This window comes from Helianthus annuus, chromosome 15 (genome assembly GCF_002127325.2).
Source record: "Helianthus annuus cultivar XRQ/B chromosome 15, HanXRQr2.0-SUNRISE, whole genome shotgun sequence".
Taxonomy (NCBI): domain Eukaryota; kingdom Viridiplantae; phylum Streptophyta; class Magnoliopsida; order Asterales; family Asteraceae; genus Helianthus; species Helianthus annuus.
Window position 1 is genome coordinate 148,561,181 of NC_035447.2, and position 25,035 is coordinate 148,586,215.

Sequence of the window (25,035 nt, forward strand, 5' to 3'; positions counted from 1 at the left end):
ACCGAGAGATTTCCGATTACAAGTTAAACGTTAAACTTAGGTTCCAAACCGTCTCTGACCGAGCTTGGGTGATTCCTGCTCGAGTCAGTAGACTAAGTAGGGACTTTAGCTTGGTGGTTCAACTCGTAGTCAAAATATCTCTAAAACATCAACAATTAACGGGAATAACCAAGTGTTAAGTGATAGGTTAACCGAATCGAGAAGCTGGCCGAACGGCTAGGCTGTTCGATCGAACAGCCCAACCGAACGACTATGCCAGCCGATCGACTAGGCTAACCGATCGACTAGCACTTAGTCCCACAAACTCATGAAGTGTAGTATTGACGAGGTACTGTTCGATCGACTACGCCACTCGATTGTAATCATTACTGCTCGAATCATGAGATACTATACTTCAACACTTAGACTTTTCGAAACATTGGAATGTCACCCGATCGAGCATACCAACCGATCGAATGACATATTTGAAAACAATGAAGTGCTAGCCGATCGGTTGGGCTAACCGATCGAACAGCTGTTCGATCGGCCAACTTGAAAGGTAGTACAAACCATCATACACAAACACATCCTTCACATCAAAGGAAGAAACAATCCACTTGAAGGAACCAGCCGATCGAGCCAGCCGGCCGATCGAATGGATGTTCGAACGGACTTTCAAACCAATCGAACAGCCCACTCGATCGAACTGCTGTCCGATCGAATGGCCTACTCGATCCAAGTACATTGTTTACTTTTTCCGCGTTACTCATCGTTGTGTTATCGAACTATTCAGACTAACCTATTCTCAGTGCTCCCTTCAATCCACGATCAACCACTGTGAGTATACTCGATCCCCTTTTGCTTTCAGCACTTTTGGGTGTTACATACGTAATCTATCAAATTCACAAACAACACAAACTATTTGAACGCTAACCTACTTGCATGTATTACTTGTCTAAATGATTGCTGTTTATTATGTTTACACGTGGAGTGCTATCTGCCTGCTTTAGCAACGTAGTACTATAGTTTGGACTCAGCACCCGTTCACACGGGGGTTGCTAAGGACAATTACTTGCATGGATTACGGTGGTAATCATGTATCGCGAACTGTCTCGGACAGTCAACCCGAAGTCATTGGTATCGATGGTCCCATGTTGATAATTTACATGCATCGTTTGCCCTTGTGTACGTGCTTGGTTATGCGTAAACTATTCGAACTTTATATGCTATATCAAACTTGTGTACTCACCTTTACATTATATGTATTGACTTTTATTTTAACGTATGTGACAGGTGTTTAAGCTACTAGCGTGCTAGGGAAGCGAGGCAATAATAAGCTTCTAGGAGCCAGTGACCTTAGGACAGTGTCCATATACCTGCTCCAGGGCCATAATTATCTATAGATCTTGTACTGGCACCTGTAGTCAGTAAGATCTATAGTTAGCCGTCTAGAAGTCTTAAAACAATATTTAAATTCGGTCTGTAATAATTAAGGATTTGAGTTGTCGGAACAGTTCCCATATTGTTTAGCTGATTTCTATGATAACTTGTTATTGTTTGGGACACGGTATGGGACGTGTTATATAACTGAATTGTATGATAGTTGTTGTGGAAACTTCTGAACAATCTGTTTCGCTCAGTGCCGCGCCCCGATGATTCCGTCATCGGTTGGGGTGTGACAGATTGGTATCAGAGCCATAACTATAGGGAATTAGGTTAGACACGATCTAGTCCGGATCGCTGTCTTAGAGACCTAGACTATAGTTAGGAACCAAGAGACCAAGTTTATGTGCTTATCTTATGTTGTTTCCTTCTATTCTATCATTACATCCGAACTCCGAGCCAAATTTCGTAATTTGGACGGGATTAGGCGTGAAACCCGCGAATTCCTGCCTAAATTACAAATTTTTGCCAATTACTTTGTGCGATTTTCTATCAACAAACGGGGGAGAATTATACCAAATTAGGGCTGAAACCCGTAATTTGATGAAAACTTTCCTCTAAATTTTCTTAAAACAAGGAAGAGATTGCTGAGCTAGGGGTGAAACCCTAACCTTGGCAGTTATTCCAACTTTATTTTAATCTCGCCAAGGCAATTGACGGACTCCAACGACCTGAACTCACGAGTATGGCCTAGAATGCGCATGTATAATGCCCAAGAATCGAGGCAGAAACATGTCCCCTAGAGTCGAAAGTGACGACAAGTCAACTGTGAATAGTTAAATTGCCATGGTTAGTCAAAGTCTAGTAGCCGCAGACAATCCATTTTCCGATTTTGAGTGTTGTTTTGTTGAATTTATATGATTTACCTGTTTACGTGTTTTAAGATTTGTTGGTTACTCCATTTGTTATCAATCTGCGTGACCTTTGTTGCTATCCTATCTCGATTCAAATCCCTGTTGATGTGATCTAAACGAAACCAGTGTGCTATGCTACGCTATACGACTAAGATAGACGATACAATGTGGTGCTATCCGATACGCAAAACGAACGACACTCGACTTGTGGTTATAGGTTTCTGTATTCTGACCGCCTCTGTGATAAAAATGCGTACGTGTTAGGAAATTAAGTGCCCTATTTGCTTAATTGCTTATGTGCTCTAATTGCTTCTGTGCTTATGTGCCACTATGATTATGTGCTTATGTGATTATATGTGTTACGTGACGAGAGATGCGACGTGATTCTAAGCTTTAGAGATCTAAGAACGTGTGAGACTCGAATTCGTTGTGTTGAGCCTGTGACGATGTCTATTGCAGACCATGTCGTCATCTGGACAACCTAGATCACGCTCGCGTCTTACCTGCCAGGAGAAAAGAGATCGACGTCTGGCTGCTATCATCTCTAAGACTGTGGCGAAGGCCGTGAGTGAGGTTTATGAGAACGCCAGCAAATCATCTGAGATGTCACAAGCTGATGCTCCGAAAGAATCCAGCAAGACTGCTTTTAGCTTCAAGCAATTTAAGGCATGTGGGCCAAAAGAGTTCACCGGCGAGGATGGCCCAACGGCTATGTTTCACTGGTTTGACTCGATAGAAGTCACCTTTCGTCAAAGTGGATGCCCAGATAATCTCCGGACTCTCAATGCTACTGGCGTCTTCCAGTCCCGTGCTTTGGACTGGTGGACTGCTGAAAGAAACAAGCGCGGAAACGACGCAGCCTATGCTCTGTCATGGAAGAAGCTGAAGGAAATCATGATCGAAGAATACTGTCCCTCCCATGAGCGTCATAAGTTGGAGGATGAATTCTGGGGTATTAAACAAGACAAGGGTGACAACGCCGGTCTCACTGCTCGCTTCAAGCAGTTAAGCATCATCTGTCCAGACCAGGTCAAGACTCCCGACATGACCATCAAAAAATACATCCGCGCTCTTCCTGACTGTGTAGCGGATTTTGTCCTAGCTTCAAAGCCCGCAACGATTGAGGAGACCTACCTGCTCGCCGCTGAGATTAGCAAGTCAAGCCCCTGCATCAAGTCACCGCCGCATCAACCGACAACACCACCACTCAAGCCTCCAAGTCTTCGAGAAGAAGAAAGAAGAACAAAAGTTGCGCTGCCGCAACCACTGCTGCTCCACTACAGTCTGTACCGCCACAACAGCAGCAACCACAGCGCACTGCGCCAGTGATCAATGCGCCGCCGGCTAAGCGTGCGTACACCGGCCCCCACCCACTCTGTGCTACGTGTTCCTATCATCACCCAGCGGGTGTGGCCTGCCGTTTCTGTGCTCACTGTAACGTCTACGGGCATTTCACTGCGAGTTGTCGCTATGGTCCTCGTCAGACGTAAGCCCAGGCTGCTGTTAACCAAGCCCTGCTACCTGCTCCTCAAGCTCAACAAGCTGCACAGGCCCCGGCAAACAATGTTCGGACCTGCTTTGCATGTGGTGACCCTAACCACTTCGCAAACCGGTGCCCGAACAGGGTGGTGAAACAAGAAGCTCAACAACCCCAGCAACAACAACAACAGCCTCAACAACAAGCCGCTCACGCCAGAACTTTCAACATCAATGCACGCCAGGCTCAAGCTGATAACAACGTGGTCAATGGTACGTTCCTTGTGAATGGTATATATGCATCATGTTTGTTTGATACTGGAGCCGATAACTGCTTTGTGTCATTTGAATTTGAGAAGCTTCTTAGACGTAAGCGCTCTTATCTTTCGTCACCATTCGAAGTAGAAGTCGCTACCGGAAGAACCATTGCTGTCAATTCTGTGCTCCGTGATTGTACTCTCAAGCTTAACAATCATATATTCCCGATTAATCTCATTCCAATGCAGCTCGGAAGTTTCGATGTCATAGTAGGCATGGACTTTCTTCGTGAAAACCGTGCTGAAATTGTGTGTTCCGATAGATGATTCGATTTGTGTTAGCTAGTGGTGATATTTTATGTGTTTATGGTGAAACTACTGCGAAAGATCTCAAGCTCATGTCATGTCTTCAAGCTCGCAAATATCTCCGCAAGGAATATCGAGCCTTCTTGGCCAACATTGTTGTAGCAGAGACGGACAAGAAAAAGAAAGTTGAAGTCAAGGATGTTCCTGTTGTCCGAGAATTTCCTCAGGTGTTCCCTGATGATCTTCCTGGATTACCTCCTAGTCGTGATATCGACTTTCGAATCGACCTGATTCCAGGAGCCAACCCAGTGGCCAAAGCTCCGTATCGACTCGCTCCATCTGAAATGCGAGAACTCTCAAACCAACTCCAAGAGTTACTTGAAAAAGGCTTCATTCGCCCGAGCACTTCTCCATGGGGCGCACCAGTCCTTTTCGTCAAAAAGAAGGACGGGTCGTTCCGAATGTGCATCGATTACCGGGAATTGAACAAGCTGACCATCAAGAACCGATACCCCTTACCAAGAATCGATGACCTGTTTGACCAATTACAAGGTGCTCAGTGTTTCTCCAAGATTGATCTACGTTCAGGCTACCATCAGTTGCGGATTCAAGAGGAAGACATACCCAAAACCGCTTTTCGAACCCGATACGGCCACTACGAATTTGTTGTCATGCCTTTTGGTTTGACCAACGCACCCGCGGTCTTTATGGATCTGATGAATCGCGTGTGTAAACCGTTCTTAGACCGTTTCGTCATTGTATTCATCGACGATGTCCTGATCTATTCCAGATCGAGGGCCGAACATGCGCAGCATTTGCGATTGGTTCTCGAGTTGCTTCAGGGAAACCAACTCTACGCCAAATTCTCCAAGTGTGAGTTCTGGTTGGAGGAGGTTCAATTTCTGGGTCACATTGTGAATAGTCGGGGTATACACGTTGATCCTGCAAAGATTGAGGCAGTCAAGGGGTGGGTTACGCCAAAGAATCCGTCAGAAGTTCGCTCTTTTCTCGGATTAGCCGGTTACTACCGGCGATTCATCGAAGGATTCTCAAAGATTGCTGTACCACTTACCTCCCTTACTCATAAAGACAAGCCTTTTGTGTGGGGAACCGCGCAGGAGACTGCTTTCCAAACCCTCAAACACATGCTGTGCCATGCACCAGTTCTTACACTGCCGGACGGAAGCGATGACTTCGTTGTCTATTGTGATGCTTCAAACCTTGGACTTGGCTGTGTTCTCATGCAACGAGACAAGGTTATAGCTTACGCATCTCGACAGCTCAAAATCCACGAGAAGAACTATACAACCCATGATCTCGAGCTAGGCGCAGTTGTCTTTGCCTTAAAGATTTGGCGACACTACCTGTATGGTACAAAGTGTACGATCTTCACCGATCACAAGAGCTTACAACATATCTTTAACCAGAGAGAACTCAATATGCGTCAACGCCGATGGGTAGAACTTCTCAACGATTACGACTGTGAGATCCGTTATCACCCAGGCAAGGCGAATGTAGTTGCAGACGCTCTCAGCAGAAAGAATTACGTGATAGGTGTTCGAAACATCCAGGCTCAGTATAACCTCGAAGCTCTCATCCACGAAGCACAACACGCTTGCTTTAACGAGCGTACATTGAAGAAAGAACGGATCTATCACGATGGAACTCAGCTCGTGAGCAAAGCCAACGGGATATTCTATTATCTGGACCGAATCTGGGTTCCGAGGAGGACAGATTTGCGAAAGATCATCATGAACGAAGCCCACAAATCCCGATATTCCATTCATCCCGGTGCGGACAAAATGTACCAGGACATCCGCTACAAGTACTGGTGGCCTGGGATGAAAAGGGATATTGCTCTATATGTTGGTAGCTGTTTAACTTGTGCAAGAGTCAAGGCTGAACACCAAAGACCTTCAGGCTTACTCGAACAACCGCCGATACCCGTATGGAAGTGGGAAAGCATAGCTATGGATTTCATAACTAAGCTTCCGACCACGCCATCAGGTCACGACAGTATTTGGGTTATAGTCGACCGTCTAACCAAATCAGCCCACTTTTTGCCAATACGAGAAGACTATAAGGTGGCCAAGCTAGCCCAAATCTACACCGACGAGATCATTAACAATCATGGTACGCCTCGAGACATCATTTCGGATCGCGATGCTCGGTTTACATCGAGATTGTGGGAAACTTTTCAAGCAGCTCTTGGTACGACGCTGAATTTGAGTACCGCATTCCATCCGCAAACCGACGGGCAGACTGAAAGAACGATTCGTACTATTGAAGACATGCTCCGTGCGTGTGTTATCGATTTTGGTGGTAGTTGGAGCAAACACCTACCGTTAGTCGAATTTTCGTACAATAATAGCTATCACTCCAGCATCGAAATGGCACCTTTCGAAGCCTTGTATGGTAGGAGATGTCGCTCGCCTATTGTATGGCACGAGGTCGGTCATTCACAATTGACTGGGCCCGAGATTCTGCAAGAAACGACTGACAAGATCCACCAGATAAGGGAAAATTTGGTAAAGGCCCGGGACAGACAAAAGATGTACGCCGATAAACGACGCAGGCCCCGCGACTTTGCAGTTGGCGACTACGTGCTCCTAAAGGTATCACCTTGGAAGGGAGTAGTCCGATTCGGCAAAAGAGGGAAACTTGCGCCTCGATTTGTTGGACCTTTTAAGATTCTGGAAAGGATCGGTAAGGTTGCCTACAAACTCGAATTACCGGAGGAACTCAGCAATGTCCACCCGACTTTCCATATTTCAAACCTTCGAAAATGCGTAGCCGACCACAACGCAATAGTACCACTTGACGATCTTCAGGTCAATGAGACGCTGCACTTCGTGGAAAAGCCTGTCGAAATCATGGACCGACAGACCAAGCAACTCAGACGCTCTCGCATTCCTATTGTAAAAGTACGATGGGAAGGCAAACGAGGCGCGGAGTTCACTTGGGAACTCGAAAGTGACATGAAGGCCAAGTACCCGCAGTTGTTCAGATAGATCTGAAGCATCAAATTGGTAAAATCACACGGCGATGTACGGTTCTCGGCCTAATTTCGGGACGAAATTCCCTAAAGGAGGGGAGACTGTAACACCCCGTGTTTTCCAAAAGTCAAAGTCAAAGTCAAGTGTTGACTGTTATTGGAATTAAAGATTAATAAAGGTTAATTTCATTTTAGTTTCATTTTGATTTTTCATATTATTTGGAGTAAGTGTTGTATAATCAAACTAATCGACCGATAGTCGAACTGTGAATCAACGACCGACTGTGAATGATAGGAAGTAACAACGCAATAAAGCTAGTCAATCAATAATCAAGCTAATCAAATCAATTATCAAACTCAAGTGTGGGGATTTTAGTACTTTTATACGTGTGTGTGTGCCTTATGTGTTACTTGTGCATGTTTACTTTTATGTTAAAGTGTGTGGTGAATCAATCAAATCAATCAAGAATCGAAGGTGAATCAAACTCAATGGAAATCGAACCCGAAATGGTTGTAAGGATGCTTGTATGTTAAATATAGTCTCAACTACTACTAAAAGTAATTTGATTAGGAATTCTATCATTCTCAAATCATCGTTCATCGAACTCGAAATATCAAAAATCGTCGCGAAACACTCTAAACCAGGCAAGCCGATCGAACAGGGCAACCTGATCGAACAGGCTAGCCGATCGAACAGGCTGTTCGATCGGACAGCTGCTCGATCAGGGATGCTGTTCGATCAGCTGACCCTTCCCCTTTTGGAAGCCTATAAATAGGGCTGTCTTTGTCAAACTTTCCACTTTTGGAAAAGCTCTGACCGACCAGCCTCTTCTTCTCACTAAATCTCAGATTTCTCTCAAACCGGTAAGTAATTCGCTCTAATCCTTGTACGTTTTTGTTCATTAATCGATTCTCCATCTTTCTATCTTTCAAAATCTGAATTTCATCCATGAAATCACCAAGATCTAGGTGTTCTTGAGTGATGTCATCATGGTGTTCTTGGTGTTCATCAAGAACTTCATGTTCTTGACTTCATTCAACCATGAATAAGCTAGATCTAACCGATTTCCACATAAATAACCTAAAATCTTCCAAAGATCTTAACATTTCACGGTGGAAAAGGATTGGAAGATGGGTTTTCATCTATCTTTCAACTCTTTTACACTCAAAAAGGTGAAAACGAGACTTGAACCGATTTATAAACCATTCTAAACAAACACATGGTTCAAGATTCGGGTTCTACCGAGAGATTTCCGATTACAAGTTAAACGTTAAACTTAGGTTCCAAACCGTCTCTGACCGAGCTTGGGTGATTCCTGCTCGAGTCAGTAGACTAAGTAGGGACTTTAGCTTGGTGGTTCAACTCGTAGTCAAAATATCTCTAAAACATCAACAATTAACGGGAATAACCAAGTGTTAAGTGATAGGTTAACCGAATCGAGAAGCTGGCCGAACGGCTAGGCTGTTCGATCGAACAGCCCAACCGAACGACTATGCCAGCCGATCGACTAGGCTAACCGATCGACTAGCACTTAGTCCCACAAACTCATGAAGTGTAGTATTGACGAGGTACTGTTCGATCGACTACGCCACTCGATTGTAATCATTACTGCTCGAATCATGAGATACTATACTTCAACACTTAGACTTTTCGAAACATTGGAATGTCACCCGATCGAGCATACCAACCGATCGAATGACATATTTGAAAACAATGAAGTGCTAGCCGATCGGTTGGGCTAACCGATCGAACAGCTGTTCGATCGGCCAACTTGAAAGGTAGTACAAACCATCATACACAAACACATCCTTCACATCAAAGGAAGAAACAATCCACTTGAAGGAACCAGCCGATCGAGCCAGCCGGCCGATCGAATGGATGTTCGAACGGACTTTCAAACCAATCGAACAGCCCACTCGATCGAACTGCTGTCCGATCGAATGGCCTACTCGATCCAAGTACATTGTTTACTTTTTCCGCGTTACTCATCGTTGTGTTATCGAACTATTCAGGCTAACCTATTCTTAGTGCTCCCTTCAATCCACGATCAACCACTGTGAGTATACTCGATCCCCTTTTGCTTTCAGCACTTTTGGGTGTTACATACGTAATCTATCAAATTCACAAACAACACAAACTATTTGAACGCTAACCTACTTGCATGTATTACTTGTCTAAATGATTGCTGTTTATTATGTTTACACGTGGAGTGTTATCTGCCTGCTTTAGCAACGTAGTACTATAGTTTGGACTCAGCACCCGTTCACACGGGGGTTGCTAAGGACAATTACTTGCATGGATTACGGTGGTAATCATGTATCGCGAACTATCTCGGACAGTCAACCCGAAGTCATTGGTATCGATGGTCCCATGTTGATAATTTACATGCATCGTTTGCCCTTGTGTACGTGCTTGGTTATGCGTAAACTATTCGAACTTTATATGCTATATCAAACTTGTGTACTCACCTTTACATTATATGTATTGACTTTTATTTTAACGTATGTGACAGGTGTTTAAGCTACTAGCGTGCTAGGGAAGCGAGGCAATAATAAGCTTCTAGGAGCCAGTGACCTTAGGACAGTGTCCATATACCTGCTCCAGGGCCATAATTATCTGTAGATCTTGTACTGGCACCTGTAGTCAGTAAGATCTATAGTTAGCCGTCTAGAAGTCTTAAAACAATATTTAAATTCGGTCTGTAATAATTAAGGATTTGAGTTGTCGGAACAGTTCCCATATTGTTTAGCTGATTTCTATGATAACTTGTTATTGTTTGGGACACGGTATGGGACGTGTTATATAACTGAATTGTATGATAGTTGTTGTGGAAACTTCTGAACAATCTGTTTCGCTCAGTGCCGCGCCCCGATGATTCCGCCATCGGTTGGGGTGTGACATATGGTGTGTCATACATGACAACTAAGGAAGACTCTCTTCCTTACTTGGTTTGTTTGGTTTGGTTTTATTATAAAATTCACCGGGGTAACCCTTTACCCAAAAAAAAATGTTTACACACTTGTTTGTTTATCAAAAATGCTTCTAGTTCATAAAATATCCGGGTTTTAACAAAACTAGTATCTTTCACTTGGTTCTTTCGAAAAACCACTTGTAGATCTTTAGATCTACAAGTTTACAACTTCATTTTGCAAGAAAACTTACGTTTATTCAAGTTCAAGGCTTATGAATGGATGGATCCATCATCTTTCAATTTTCTAACTTTTACATCCTACTAGTTTATGTTCTTAAACATGAACTAGTATGTCTAGATGATGATCCATCTTGTTTCTACTAACAAACAACATCAAATAATCACAACTACACAAGATTTACATGATTTACACACATATCTTCTGTTTATCCACCCTTTGCTTCTTTATATTCAAGATTAATGTAAGTTCTTTAGAGTTTCTTAAATTTTAATCATTCAATCAACTATTAACCACCAAAAACAAGATCAAGATGGAGATTAGAAGCACTTACTACTAGCACAAGGCTAGGAAAGAAACAAGGTGTAAAAGTGGTGGATAAAAGAAAACTAGAGTGGTTCTTGAACTTCCGAGAGCACCGAGCTTGTTTGTAGGACTCCTTTTACCTTTGAGTGTATGAGAAACACTTGTATGGAGGTTGGATGGTGGTGATAGGGTGGTTGATGGTGGCGGCCGTGAGGTGGTGTAGGAGGGAAGGAGAGAGTAACTTGATTTGTGTGTTGTGATGAAATGAAAGTCTAAAACCCTTAGACTTATTTATAATCCAAATCCCTTATTAACCAACATACAAAGAGTCCTTAATCCATCAACATTTAGGAATAAAATAATCAAATGAAGGCAAGGGGTGGGTCACCCCTTGTGACCGTCAAAATGAGGGGGGGGGGGTACGGTTGGGGTGTAATGATCTAGTTTCCATTTAGTTGAAATATAATGATATAATTTGTGTGTTATCATGTGTGTTTTAATATAAAGGGTGTTAGGGTGTTCGGGGACCCTAACTAGCTCAGAAAAGTAAAAACTATGTGTTAGGCAATATTTTTATGTTCCGGGTAAAGTCCGGTTGTTCGGTTGGATGTTGATCCGTTAAAGTGCTAAATAAAGCTTTTAAGTGTCTTTTATATTGTTTTAGTGACACATTAAATTTCCCATCACTTTGGAAAGTGTCTAGGACTATTTTACCAAGCTTTTGCACTTTACTAGTATTGTTAAATGCTGAATTTTTGTATGTAGTGCAAGGTTTTCTAATTAAAGTATGTTTTAGGCACTTCCGATCACTATAACTATCACCTAGTGACGCAGTTTTATGATCCTCACCTCCCTACACTCCCTACTAGTGTAGTAATCTATTCCCGGCTCATACTGGCCTCAGAAACAATGTTTGTCTAGTGCTGGCAATGTCAGCATATTTACTGGGTTATCCGCTTATTGTGCTATCTGTGCTTCGTGCATCAAGTTTGTCACTATTGTTTGTGTATAATAAATGGAGTGACAGTAATAAAGTATGATGCATGAGTATGTATGTATCAGAAAACAGAAAGCAGTTTATTCATAACTGTAATCAAGCACAGTAATTAAGCACTAATTAAATATTAATTAATTTGTACGGATACCTGGTTTTGTGAGGGTTGTCACATTCTCCCCCCGTTAAGAAAATTTATTCCCGAAATTTTAGGCTCTGCTTCTAGTTGCAGGGGTCTTAGGAAATAAATGGGGGTACTTTTCTTTCATACGATCCTCACGTTCCCATGTATATTCTGGACCATGTCTTGCATTCCAACGAACTTTGACGAGTTTGACACTACTCCTGCGTGTTTTGTTCACCTTCCAATCAGTAACCTCCACTGGTTCTTCAACAAAGTGGAGCGTGTCATCAATATGAATTTCGTCAGCAGGAATGACCATAGTTTCTTATGTCGGACTCTTTTTCAAGTTTGATACATGGAATGTATCATGAACATCGTTAAGCTCAGCAGGTAAGTCCAACTTGTAAGCTACAAGCCCAATCCTTTGCAGGATTCTGAATGGGCCGATGTATTTGGGATTTAACTTTCCACGCTTTCCGAAGCATGCCACACCCTTCCAGGGTGATACCTTCAACAAAACCATGTCTCCTACCTCAAACTCTAGAGGTTTCCTTCTTCGGTCCGCATAACACTTTTGACGATCGCGAGCCGCCTTGATGCGTTCTCGGATCTATGCGATCTTATCTGTAGTTTCCTGGACCACTTCAGGACCAACTAACTGTCTATCACCTGCGTCAGCCCAACAGATTGGTGATCGACATTTGCGTCCGTATAGAGCTTCGAACGGTGCGGCTTGAATACTTGCGTGATAACTGTTGTTGTATGAAAATTCGACCAATGGTAGGTGAGTATCCCAACTTCCACCTAAGTCCATTACGCAAGCTCTCAGCATATCTTCTAAAGTCTGAATCGTTCGTTCACTCTGTGCATCAGTTTGTGGGTGAAAAGCTGTACTCAGGTTCAACTGAGATCCGAATGTTTCTTGAAAGGATTGCCAAATCCTTGACACAAACCTTCCGTCTCTATCAGAGATGATCGAGAGAGGCACTCTATGACGTGCAACGATCTCTCTCATGTATATCTCAGCCAACTTGCTCGTGTTATCTTTCTCTCTGATTGGCAAGAAATGCGTAGATTTCGTTAACTGATCCACTATTACCCAAATAGTATCGTGACCTTTGGGCGTTCTTGGCAATTTTGTTATGAAATCCATTGAAATCTGTTCCCATTTCCATTTGGGTATTTCAGGTTGCTGTAGAAGTCCTGAAGGCTTCTGGTATTCAGCTTTTACCTTGGCGCACGTTAAACACTTACTAACATAAACCGCAACATCGCCTTTCATCCTAGGCCACCAATAGAAATCCTTAAGATCTTGGTACATCTTATCTGCTCCTGGATGGATAGAGTACCGTGACTTGTGAGCTTCATCAAAAATAACTTTTCTCAAACCACCAAAAAGAGGAACCCAAACTCGTTTCATAAAGCACAACGTTCCTTCCCCGTTTGGTACTAACTGCTTCTCCATCCCACGGAGATATTCCTCCTCAATATTCCTTTCCTTGAGAGCTTCTTCCTGCGCGGCACGAATGCGCAATGAAAGATATGTCTGGACAATCATCTCCAAAGCCCTAACCCTTATGGGCTTGATCCTTTCTTTACGACTTAGGGCATCATCGACGACATTCGCCTTCCCTGGATGATACTTGATCTCACAGTCATAATCGTTCAATAATTCGACCCAGCGTCTTTGTCTCATATTAAGCTCGTTTTGATCAAATATGTGTTGCAGACTCTTATGATCCGTGAAGATTGTACACTTCGTACCATATAAATAATGTCTCCAAATTTTCAACGCGAATACCACTGCGCCTAACTCCAAGTCGTGCGTAGTATAATTCTTCTCATGAACCTTCAGCTGGCGTGACGCGTACGCTATAACTTTCTACCTTTGCATCAGCACACATCCTAACCCTTGACGCGAGGCGTCACAATATACCACGAAATCATCTGTTCCTTCTGGTAGTGATAAGATCGGCGCATTACAAAGCTTGTCCTTCAGTAACTGAAACGCTTCTTCCTGTTTAATTCCCCAATCAAACTTCTTGTCCTTCTGGGTGAGGAAAGTCAAAGGTTGAGCGATTTTTGAGAAATCCTCAATGAATCTTCGATAATAACCATCCAAACCTAAGAATTATCGAATCTCGGTTGGCGTCTTTGGAGTCTCCCAATTCTTTGTCGCTTCAATCTTGGTGGGATCCACATGGATTCCATCTCCATTAACCACATGTCCAAGAAATTGGACTTCACGTAACCAGAACTCGCACTTAGAGAACTTGGCATACAACTTTTCCTTTTTAAGTAATTCCAAAATAGCTCTTAAATGATGTTCGTGCTCGTCCTTTGTCTTCGAATAGATCAAGATATCATCGATGAACACAATCACAAACTTGTCGAGGTACGGTTTACAAACTCTGTTCATTAAATCCATGAAAACAGCTGGCGCGTTTGTCAACCCAAACGGCATCACCAGAAACTCGTAATGTCCATATCGAGTTCTAAAAGCAGTCTTGGGAATACTTTCCTCTTGTATTCTCAGCTGATGTAACCTGATCGCAAATCGATCTTGGAGTAGTACTTGAACCTTGAAGCTGATCGAATAGGTCATCAACTCTTGGCAGAGGATATCTATTCTTGATTGTCAACTTGTTCAACTCCCGATAGTCAATACACATACGAAAACTACCATCCTTTTTCTTAACAAACAAAACTGGAGTTCCCCAAGGCGAGAAGCTTGGTCTAATGAATCCTTTGTCTAACAGCTCCTGGAGCTGCATCGATAACTCCTACATCTCTGACGGTGCAAGTCGATAAGGTGCCTTAGCCACAGGTGCGGCGCCTGGAACTAAATCAATGTGGAACTCAACTTGCCTTTGAGGTGGCAATCCTGGCAAGTCTCCTAGAAAGACTTCAGGATATTCCCTTACCACTGGGATGTCTTCGATCTTCGGCTCACGAGCTTCTTTATCCACGATGTGTGCCAAAAAGGCAACACATCCCTTCTATAAACACTTTCGAGCTTTCAGACAGCTAATGAATCTCAGATGTGTATCGCGCTTCTCTCCGTGAACCACGATCGTCTCTCCATCTTCTGTTGGGATGCGAATGGTCTTTTCGTGACAAACAATCTCAGCTTTGCTGCTTGAAAACCAATCCATCCCTACTACCACGTCGAAGCTTCCTAACTTGACTGGTAGTAGATCCAAAGTGAACTCGCGTTCTCCCAGCTCAATGACACATCCTCTGACAACTTCATTCGCTTCAACTAGCTTTCCTTTAGCCAGTTCAATTGAGTACGGAACATCTAACTTACTAGCAGCTAACCCAAGCATACTCTTAAATTCTAACGACACAAATCTATAGTCGGCACCAGTATCAAACAGAACAGATGCAAAGCGTTGATTTATAGGGAACGTACCAGTGACAACGTTGGGATCCTGGCGTGCTTCCCTTGCTCCTATGTTGAACACTCTTCCACGGGCTTGGTTCAGCTTCGGGCATTCCTTCTTAAAGTGCCCGACTTCTCCACAATTGAAGCATCCTGGTCCTTGACCATTACCATTTCCATTCCCAGTTTGAGTGTTGTTTTGGTTGCGATTACCATTCCCAGATTGATTCGCAACGTTTCCCCGGTTTCCATTTCCGTCGTTTCCTCCCTGCTGGCGGTTTCCATTTCCGCCGTTTCCTCCCTACCGCCGGTTTCCATTTCCACCGCGGTTGTTGTTACCAAAACCCCTTTGGCCACCCTGGCCTGTACCAACCCAGCAGGTATCCTTCATGTGGCCAATTCTCCCACAAGTTTCACATTTTCTATTTCTGCACTGACCAGCATGATGATACTAGCATAATCCACACTTGGGCAGAGTGCCCATATAATCCTTTCCTTTATTCTCAACACCGGTTGCAGCTCTGGCCGGTGTGCTTGATTCGCCCTTCTTGTTCGCATTGCTCGTACTTTGTTTGAAGTTCGAAAATTTCCTTTTGTTTTCACCAGACGACTCCACATGAGTCTTTTTCTTCTTCTGCTTAGAATTCGAAAACTCGTTCAATCGAATAGCTTCCTTAGTAAGAGCCACACTGAGATCAATAGCTTCTGTGATTGTCACAGGCTTGGAAGTAGTAACCATACTCATGATCTGAGGTGCCAATCCCCAGATAAAGCGCTCAATTCGTTTGAACTCCGGTGTGCCCATGTATGGCACTACATGGGACAAATCGTGGAATCTCTGAACATATTCCGCAATCTTGGGACCTTCCATTTTTAGGTGCCAAAACTCAGTTTCCAGCTTCTAAATTTCAGCACGTGAGCAGTACTTCCTTCTCATGAGCTCCTTCAACTCATTCCATGACATCGCATAAGCAGCAGCTTCACCAAGAGTTTGCACTTGCAGGTTCCACCAAGATAGGGCTCCATCCAGAAATAGCCCTGAGATGTAGGTCACTTGTTGCTCGGGAGCACACTTGCTCATTCTAAGAACAGATTCAGTCTTCTCAGCCCATCTTACAAACACAACAGCACCTCTTGTGCCGTCGAAATTCACGGGCTTGCAATCAAGAAATTGCTTGTAAGTGCACCCTGCACATATGTTTGAATTTACAAATGGTATTAGCGTACGTGCTATAAATATCCAAATGTATCATAGTATATCTCAAACGACTTAGCATTACCATTAGGTGGATTGTTATTGCCGTGGTTTTGAGAGATGTTTCCACTTGTTTCTGCATGAGAAGCAGAATATTGCGCGATAGCTGCAGCAATGATCCCTTGAAGTTCTGCCTCATTGGTGGGCATGCGCGGATCACGTCTTGGTGGCATCTTCTAAAAGATGTTTTACGTTGGTCAGGTCATAGTAAATAAATGGTATACGTACGCAATAACAATATCAAGCACATAACATCTCATGTTACAAATAAATCAAGCATATAACATCTCATGTTATAAAATTGAAACAATAAATTCAACATCACATATAATGAGAATACTGCGATTGCGCTATCATAAATCAAGACCACAATAGTGTTTACAAGTTTTGTAACTGTATTGTACATCCAAAAGTGACTAAGGGCCACATCGCCCTCGTCTGAACTGTCTAATCAACTACAACAACCATCAACAACTAAACATCAAAAGTAATGTCATTAAAATGCGGTCTTCAAAAAGCTGTATAGTCTGCACAATCGCGGTCCTCTCACCAAAAGTCTACCTGCGTCGAATCAAAATGCCTATGCTGATGGCAGATGAGGAGGAGGAGGAAAATGAGAGTAATACAGACGACGCATATGTAACCAATCCTGCTCTAAAGCACGACAGACGCGCATCAAATATGCTATCTGCTGCTCGGAAGTCCAAAAGCGAGCGTCTGAGTCGGGGGAAAGTGGACGCGGAGGGTGTTATGCTGCAAACGGGGTCTGGTAATGACAGGATGGACGTGGAGCTCTCTCCAAATCCTAAATACGACGTGTCAATGCCTCCTGCTGTACCATCAAGGATGTAAGGATGTCCTCCGTAGAGTACCCAACATGGTATGGGTGGTACGGATCAGACAGTGGCATGATAGGGGGCGTAGTCCATAGAAATGGCTCGCTCGATGGAGTGAAGGACGGTGCAGTAGATGGTGCAACGTGGGGAAACTGTAATGTGAATGGAAAAGGTGATGATAGCATGGGTGGGACAGGAATAGGCGGCTGCCTGGATGACCCCTCTCCAGGATGCGGTGGCGGTATGTCCTAAAGGAACGTAATAGGGAGATCCGTGCGGTGAGCATCTGTGGTGTGTGGGGGAAACAGTGGGATATCAGTGGGTGCTGAAACGGGGGCTACTGGAGGTGTAACAGGTAACACAAATGGTGGGTAATCGTCATCGTCATCAATCCACCCGTTACGGGTGTCGGCGTAACGTGGATCTATATGAGTAGCAAAAGGTGCACGTTCGAACAGCACCGGCACAGGATCAGGAAATGGTGCAACAACAGGATCCTCTATCAAGAGGGGAGCGTTAACAGGAGCGTCAGCAACGGGTATATCATCAACAAAGAGTGCAATGGTTGGTGCATCATCATGAACAGGGTCATGCTCTAATGCAGGATCAGGAGCAGCCAAAGGCTCTGGGCCACAGCAGGCTCCGGGTCAACAAAATCCATATCAAAATCAGCTGGATCATCAAACAAAGTATCGATAGGGGCTACAGGCTCCTCTAGGGGCTGGTCTAAGTGAATGAACTCGATATCCTGGTCAGGATCAAAACCAGGGGGAAAGACAGGATCAAAATCATCGTCAACCTCGTGATCAAACTCAAAGTCGTGTGCGGGAGCAGGTGCAGCTGATAACGCCATGTCAGGGTCGGTGTCTAAAGAGTGATGCTGCACTCCATGAGTGTGTAAGGACGCAGATGCCACTGAATCAAAGGAATCTGGGACAGGTGAATCAGCTGGAAGCTGCTCTGCAGGGGCCTCAGCAATGGGTAGGATAACATCAGCAACAATAGGGGCCCCGCCCTCATGGTCAGCTTTAGGTGGGTCCTCCTCAAACAGATTGATGTCATCGTCAGAAACAACATCGATTGGCATGTCTATGACTGGATAAGCAGCAAGTGGTATAGGAGCAGGGATCACCGCAAGTGGTAAATCCCCGGCGGGAAGGCCATCAGCAGGCTCAGCTCCGACGTCGGGCAGCGCAAACGGCTGGAAGTCATCGTCATCGATACTGGTGGTGTCGGAAGTGTAGACCTCTCGCTCTGACGAAACTCTGTCATCTGATACGATCGCCATAGGATCTAAAGTGTCTGAAACTCCCGTGTCTGAGGATGATGGCATGATGTCTGTAACACAACCACACATATGCACAAATAATCAACATATAATCAAATTAACATGTTAGTCACCATAAAGCAAACAAGTAATCCTCCTAGTCTCACTAGACTACCCTCCCAGCCTCTCAGACTGAACCTCCTAGTCTCTCAGACTACTCCCTGGCCTCTAAGACCAACCTCCTAGTCTCTAAGACTAAACCTTCCCAATCTCTAAGATTGGCCCCTCAGTCTTTATGACTGAACCCTCCCAGCTTTTAAGGCTGAACCTACCTAGCCTCTAGGGCTGAACTCCCTCAGTCGCCAAGACTGAACCATAAATTTTGAAAAAGTGTTTGTACTTCTTGTTTGTAAAGATGTTTTGTATCCTAGATCTGGACGTTTAGTGTATGCAATGTAAAAATGTTTTCGTGAGAGCCCTAGTGATCATAGTCTAGACTCGAGAAAGAATCCTAGTTCGCTATGATCAATGCTCTGATACTAAGCTGTCACACCCTGGCTTTGCGGAAGCGTGGGTTTATTTGGTGTGACTTCTTAATACCATAGCATAATCACAACAATGCTATATGAAAGTAAAACCATGATGTTCATCCATTAATTCAAGTTTTAAAAATAAAACACGACAACATTGTTTTCAAAAGTCGACACATGCAACGGATTACAGCATGAGATAATAAAAATATTGTTCATACGACAGAACCATAAGACATGAAATAAAAACACAGTTTAAGACTTGTGACTCGTCCAGGCAAAAGTCACAATCCCTAAACTCGGATGACATCATTTCTACTACGCAGCTTGACGACATAGCATACCTTTCCAGATCCCTTAATTTCCTGAAATACATGCAGTTTGAAAAATCAACAAAAAGTTAAGCGAGTTCATGTAAAAGTGAGTATGTTTATAAATCGTTAGAGTACGTCCCAAAGTATAAATGTACCTGGTATGTAGCAATTAAGGAAAAGAGATCACCACTGGGTTGCAAAGCCACTGGTATGTGTAAAGTGATGCAGGAAAACTCAAACCTAGCAAATTTGTACCGGGCCTCGGCTGTAAGACACAGTCACCTCTATGGGTCACCCTGACCTCACGGGTGTGGGCTTGCTACACCCAAATAGATCTATCACTCTTGTGTCCCTCGATCCTAACAACGAGGATTAATGGCTTTAAGTGTTGTACCCACCACTCACATGATCTGAACGTCCCAACCCTCCTTAAGCTAACCATACCATGTATAAAAATGTTCTAAATAATTGTAACATGTATTTCACCCCCGAAGTTATAAAACTGAAAACTGTTAAGAGAAAAGGGGGACATGAACTCACAGAAGTGCGTCTCGTGAAATAGTCGATCCCAACTCAACCTGCTGCGTGTCGACCTACACGTACTAATTCCTATTAGACGAACGGTCGTGCCTTGGCTTAAGGTTTAACGTTTTTGGGAAAATAGTTAGACAACTATTTCGTGTTCTCACTTCTTAATTATTTTATATGTATATTCCTTCCCAAGGATGGGGGTAATAATACATGTGTGCTTTATAATTCTGAAAATATATTTTTAAGTCTCACTTGAAAAATATATTTTAATTACTTTGTCTAAAATGTTTTAGTTTCCAATATATATATATTTCCCAAAAATATTATATTTTATTTCATAAGTTTTTCCAAAATAATATTTTCACAAAAATGTACAAATTGGAGTATTTTTCTAAAAAAAATACATAAGTTACATTTTAACGTGTCGCGTTGTAATAATAATACTTGTACAACTTAAATAATTATTTTGTGAGAGCGTTGGTATTATTTTGGAGTCGTAAGTTCACGGTGTTTTCATGTTATATTATTTTTACCCTAAAAATAATATATAACTAGTTCACATAATCACACAAGCGTTTTACTATAAAATATATATTCTAAATATATATTTATCAAGTTTTATTTACGAAAATCCACGTCCGATACTTGGTAATTTTTGAAATAAAAATCATGGCGAAGTTTATTTTGAAAACCAAGTTAAAATATATTTATAAACGCTTTTTAGAAAAATTATTTCTAAGTGTTATATTTCAGGAAAAATTTCGCCAGAGTTTCCTCTGTAAATGGAGGTGTCCATGCTTTTAGCATATCATTTTCTTTTGAAAATCAATCAACAATATTTAATCACTAATCTTGACAAAATAAGACTAAGTCATAAACTCATGAACTTGAAAGTTTTGTAAAAATATGTAGTAAATCACTAGCAAATTTAGTAGGTCTTGTTATCTTTAAAAATAAGATTAGTTTCTTGAAAACTTTATTTTTAAAGAACTTGAAGTTTCACAACTTCTTATCATAATTTACAAAAATACTTCTTTGTTAAATTTCCTTGTTACATAAGTGTTTACACACTTGTTTGTTTATCAAAAATGCTTATAGTTCATAAAATATCCGGGTTTCAACAAAACTAGTATCTTTCACTTGGTTCTTTCGAAAAACCACTTGTAGATCTTTATATCTACAAGTTTACAACTTCATTTTGCAAGAAAACTTATGTTTATTCAAGTTCAAGGCTTATGAATGGATGGATCCATCATCTTTCAATTCTCTAACTTTTACATCCTACTAGTTTATGTTCTTAAACATGAACTAGTATGTCTAGATGATGATCCATCTTATTTCTACTAACAAACAACATCAAATAATCACAACTACACAAGATTTACATGATTTACACACATATCTTCTCTTTATCCACCCTTTGCTTCTTTATGTTCAAGATTAATGTAAGTTCTTTAGAGTTTCTTAAGTTTTAGCCATTCAATCAACTATTAACCACCAAAAACAAGATCAAGATGGAGATTAGAAGCACTTACTACTAGCACAAGGCTAGGGAAGAAACAAGGTGTAAAAGTGGTGGATAAAAGAAAACTAGAGTGGTTCTTGAACTTCCGAGAGCACCGAGCTTGTTTGTACGACTCCTTGCACCTTTGAGTGTATGAGAAACACTTGTATGGAGGTTGGATGGTAGTGATAGGGTGGTTGATGGCGGCGACCGTGAGGTGGTGTAGGAGGGAAGGAGAGAGTAACTTGATTTGTGTGTTGTGATGAAATGAAAGTCTAAAACCCTTAGACTTATTTATAATCCAAATCCCTTATTAACCAACATACAAAGTGTCCTTAATCCACCAACATTTAGGAATAAAATAATCAAAGGAAGGCAAGGGGTGGGTCACCCCTTGTGACCGTCAAAATGAGGGGGGGGAGGTATGGTTGGGGTGTAATGATCTAGTTTCCATTTAGTTGAAATCTAATGATATAATTTGTGTGTTATCATGTGTGTTATAATATAAAGGGTTTTAGGGTGTTCGGGGACCCTAACTAGCTCAGAAAAGTAAAAACTATGTAATTAAAGTATGTTTTGCACTTTACTAGTATTGTTAAATGCTGAGTTTTTGTATGTAGTGCAGGGTTTTGTAATTAAAGTATGTTTTAGGCACTTCCGGTCACTATAACTATCACCTAGTGACGCAGTTTTATGATCCTCACCTCCCTACACTCCCTACTAGTGTAGTAATCTATTCCCGGCTCATACTGGCCTCAGAAACAATGTCTCTCTAGTGCTGGCAATGTCAGCATGTTTACTGGGTTATCTGCTTACTGTGCTATCTGTGCTTCGTGCATCAAGTTTGTCACTATTGTTTGTGTATAATAAATGGAGTGACAGTAATAAAGTATGATGCATGAGTATGTATGTATCAGAAAACAGAAAGCAGTTTATTCATAATTGTAATCAAGCACAGTAATTAAGCACTAATTAAATATTAATTAATTTGTACAGATACCTGGTTTTGTGAGGGTTGTCATAGAGATGCTGACGTGGCACTGGGTTTGAAACTTGGGGCTGAGCTTGGTGCACCGGGTTGGACGCTTCATGTGATCATGGGTCTGATGTGTTGGTGGGTCCTGGTTCTCGGGGTACAGGTCATATGGGTTGCATGGTATGCTGGTTTCACGGCTCACCTTCGTCAAAAAGAGGCATCCAACGCTAGTGATGTTTGAATTACTTCTGGTTGATGCACAATGCAAGTTTCATGTTACCATTTTGGTATGGTTTGTGTACAACAATAAGGTATAATGTACATATTTTCAGCAATTTAGTGTTTGATGTTATATTTAAGGGGTCATGAAAATTACTGAAATTTTTAGCATTTTACTGAAATCGATTTGGGACTTATACAAGTTTAGGTTTCTTTTGACTAGTTTGGGCTGCTCTGTGATGCTTGTTTAGATAGTTTGTTTATCATTTTCCCTAAAAGAAATGAAGTTACGTTAACAAATTTCACTATATTGTTAGTGATTGATTTTAACTTTCTTTGACCAATCAATTATGTCTGTTGTAAGGTACAATATCTTGATATTGACTTTTGTCCAAATATTATTTCTCGTTACTTTATATCAATATTCGATTTAACTGAAATGCTAGATACATTTGTTACTTTTGGGCTATTATTACAAGAGTTAATCGTGTGGATTAGTAATAGAAATAATAATTCCAGGCATTGACAGGTGGAGATGATGCCTATTTTGTGGCTGGCATAAAATGGCTAGGGGTGGCTAGTGGAGTTAGCCAGTGGTCATTTGAAGGTAAATGTCGGGTTACAATTGTTTTTTTCTAATTGAGTGATTAATTCACCACCAAGTGAAAAGGATAATGCTAATATGAAAATTAAATATTGGTTTAATATGAAAACCAAACTCGGTACAGGCACTGGTCCAGGAGTTTACGCCCAAGAGCTCATGAAGACTTGTGAAGAGATTGTGTTGGATACCAGCGTTCTAGTGACTAACCCTCTTGAACTTCTTTGTAAGTTGTGCTTACACTGACTGCAAGTTAATATGTATATTGTATGAAAGTTATTAAGACAGTGCATTATGTTTTTCTTTTGAATTGCTTGCTTGATGACCTTTTTCTTGGGGGTTGGCAGTATCTTGCTATGGTCTATTGTTTTTTTATGGAATGAATACCTCTTTTTCCTTCCAAAATATTATCTTTAGTTTTATGGTTCTGGTTTGATTTTTTACATTTTTTGCTAGGCGCAAAGCGTAAAAAGAGCGTGTGGGCCTGAGGAAAAAAAACCGCACAACAAAAAAGTTAAAATATTTTTGTATAATAGAAAATTAGTACTATTCTTCAAATCAAAAAAACTAAAGCTATTATACAACATTTAATATCGTCTATTTAGTACCAAAAGTTATAAAATGCTAGTTTATAGTGTAGAAAAGTAGTTTCGTTATATAAAAGTAGAAATCTAGCTGTAATCTTGCCGGAATTTGCGCATGAACCATCACAAGGAGAATTAAAGCGCAATTGCCTTGACTTAAGGCACAATTGCCTCGCCTGGCTAGGAAATTGGGCGTGAATTGTCGGCTCATGAAACTTGGGCGTTGATTCATGAGCAAGGTTTTATTGATTTATGACGCTTTAATTTTTTGTTGGTCCGTATCATGTCAATATTATCATTTTTATTAACTTCCAACTTCTACATTTGTAAACAAACTGGAACATGCTATGTTGCTTCTGGCACTTGAATTGTAGCTCACAATTGTATTTTTTTTCTTTGCAACCAACTTGACCCATTATTTCTTGATTCTATACATTGGTTGTTTTGTAGATTGAAAAGTTGAACTTAGTTATCAAGGAGCTCGTTAAGGAAAAAGACGAAGAAAAAGAAAGGTTCAATAGAATTATTACGGGGTTGTTGGCTGAAAAAGAAAAAGACAAGGTAGAAAAAGATGCTATGCTTTATAGGATGTCACAACTTGAAGCTATGTTAACAGCTGGATTTCGAAGACAGGCTATAAACACTTGGTTTTGAATGTTTAGATGTTTATCTTATTAGGATAATTTTAGTTATTTTATGTTTTTGTTGGTATTTATTATATGCTTTTGAAAACGATATGTTTTATATAATTTTTGGATTTTATTAGACTTTTTTATATAATTTTGAAGTTTTATTGATATGTAATTTTGATGAAAATAGCAGGGAGAAAAAAAATTCTGAATTAAAACCAATATTCCAAACCAAACCATTACCTGTAATCTATAAATGGTAGCAAATAAACGGTAGCAAATGGTTGCAAATCGTGTAAAAATGGTGGCTAAATGGTGGCAATATCGGTGGCTAAATGGTATCAAAACTCGCAAATTGTGTAAAAAATGGTGGCTAAACGGTGACAATATCGGTGGCTAAATGGTGGCAATAGCGGTGGCTAAATGGTATCAAAACGTGCAAAAACTAATGGCTAAATGGTGGCAATATCAGTGGCTAAATGGTATAAAAACAAGTCACAACTCGGTGGAAAAATTGGTG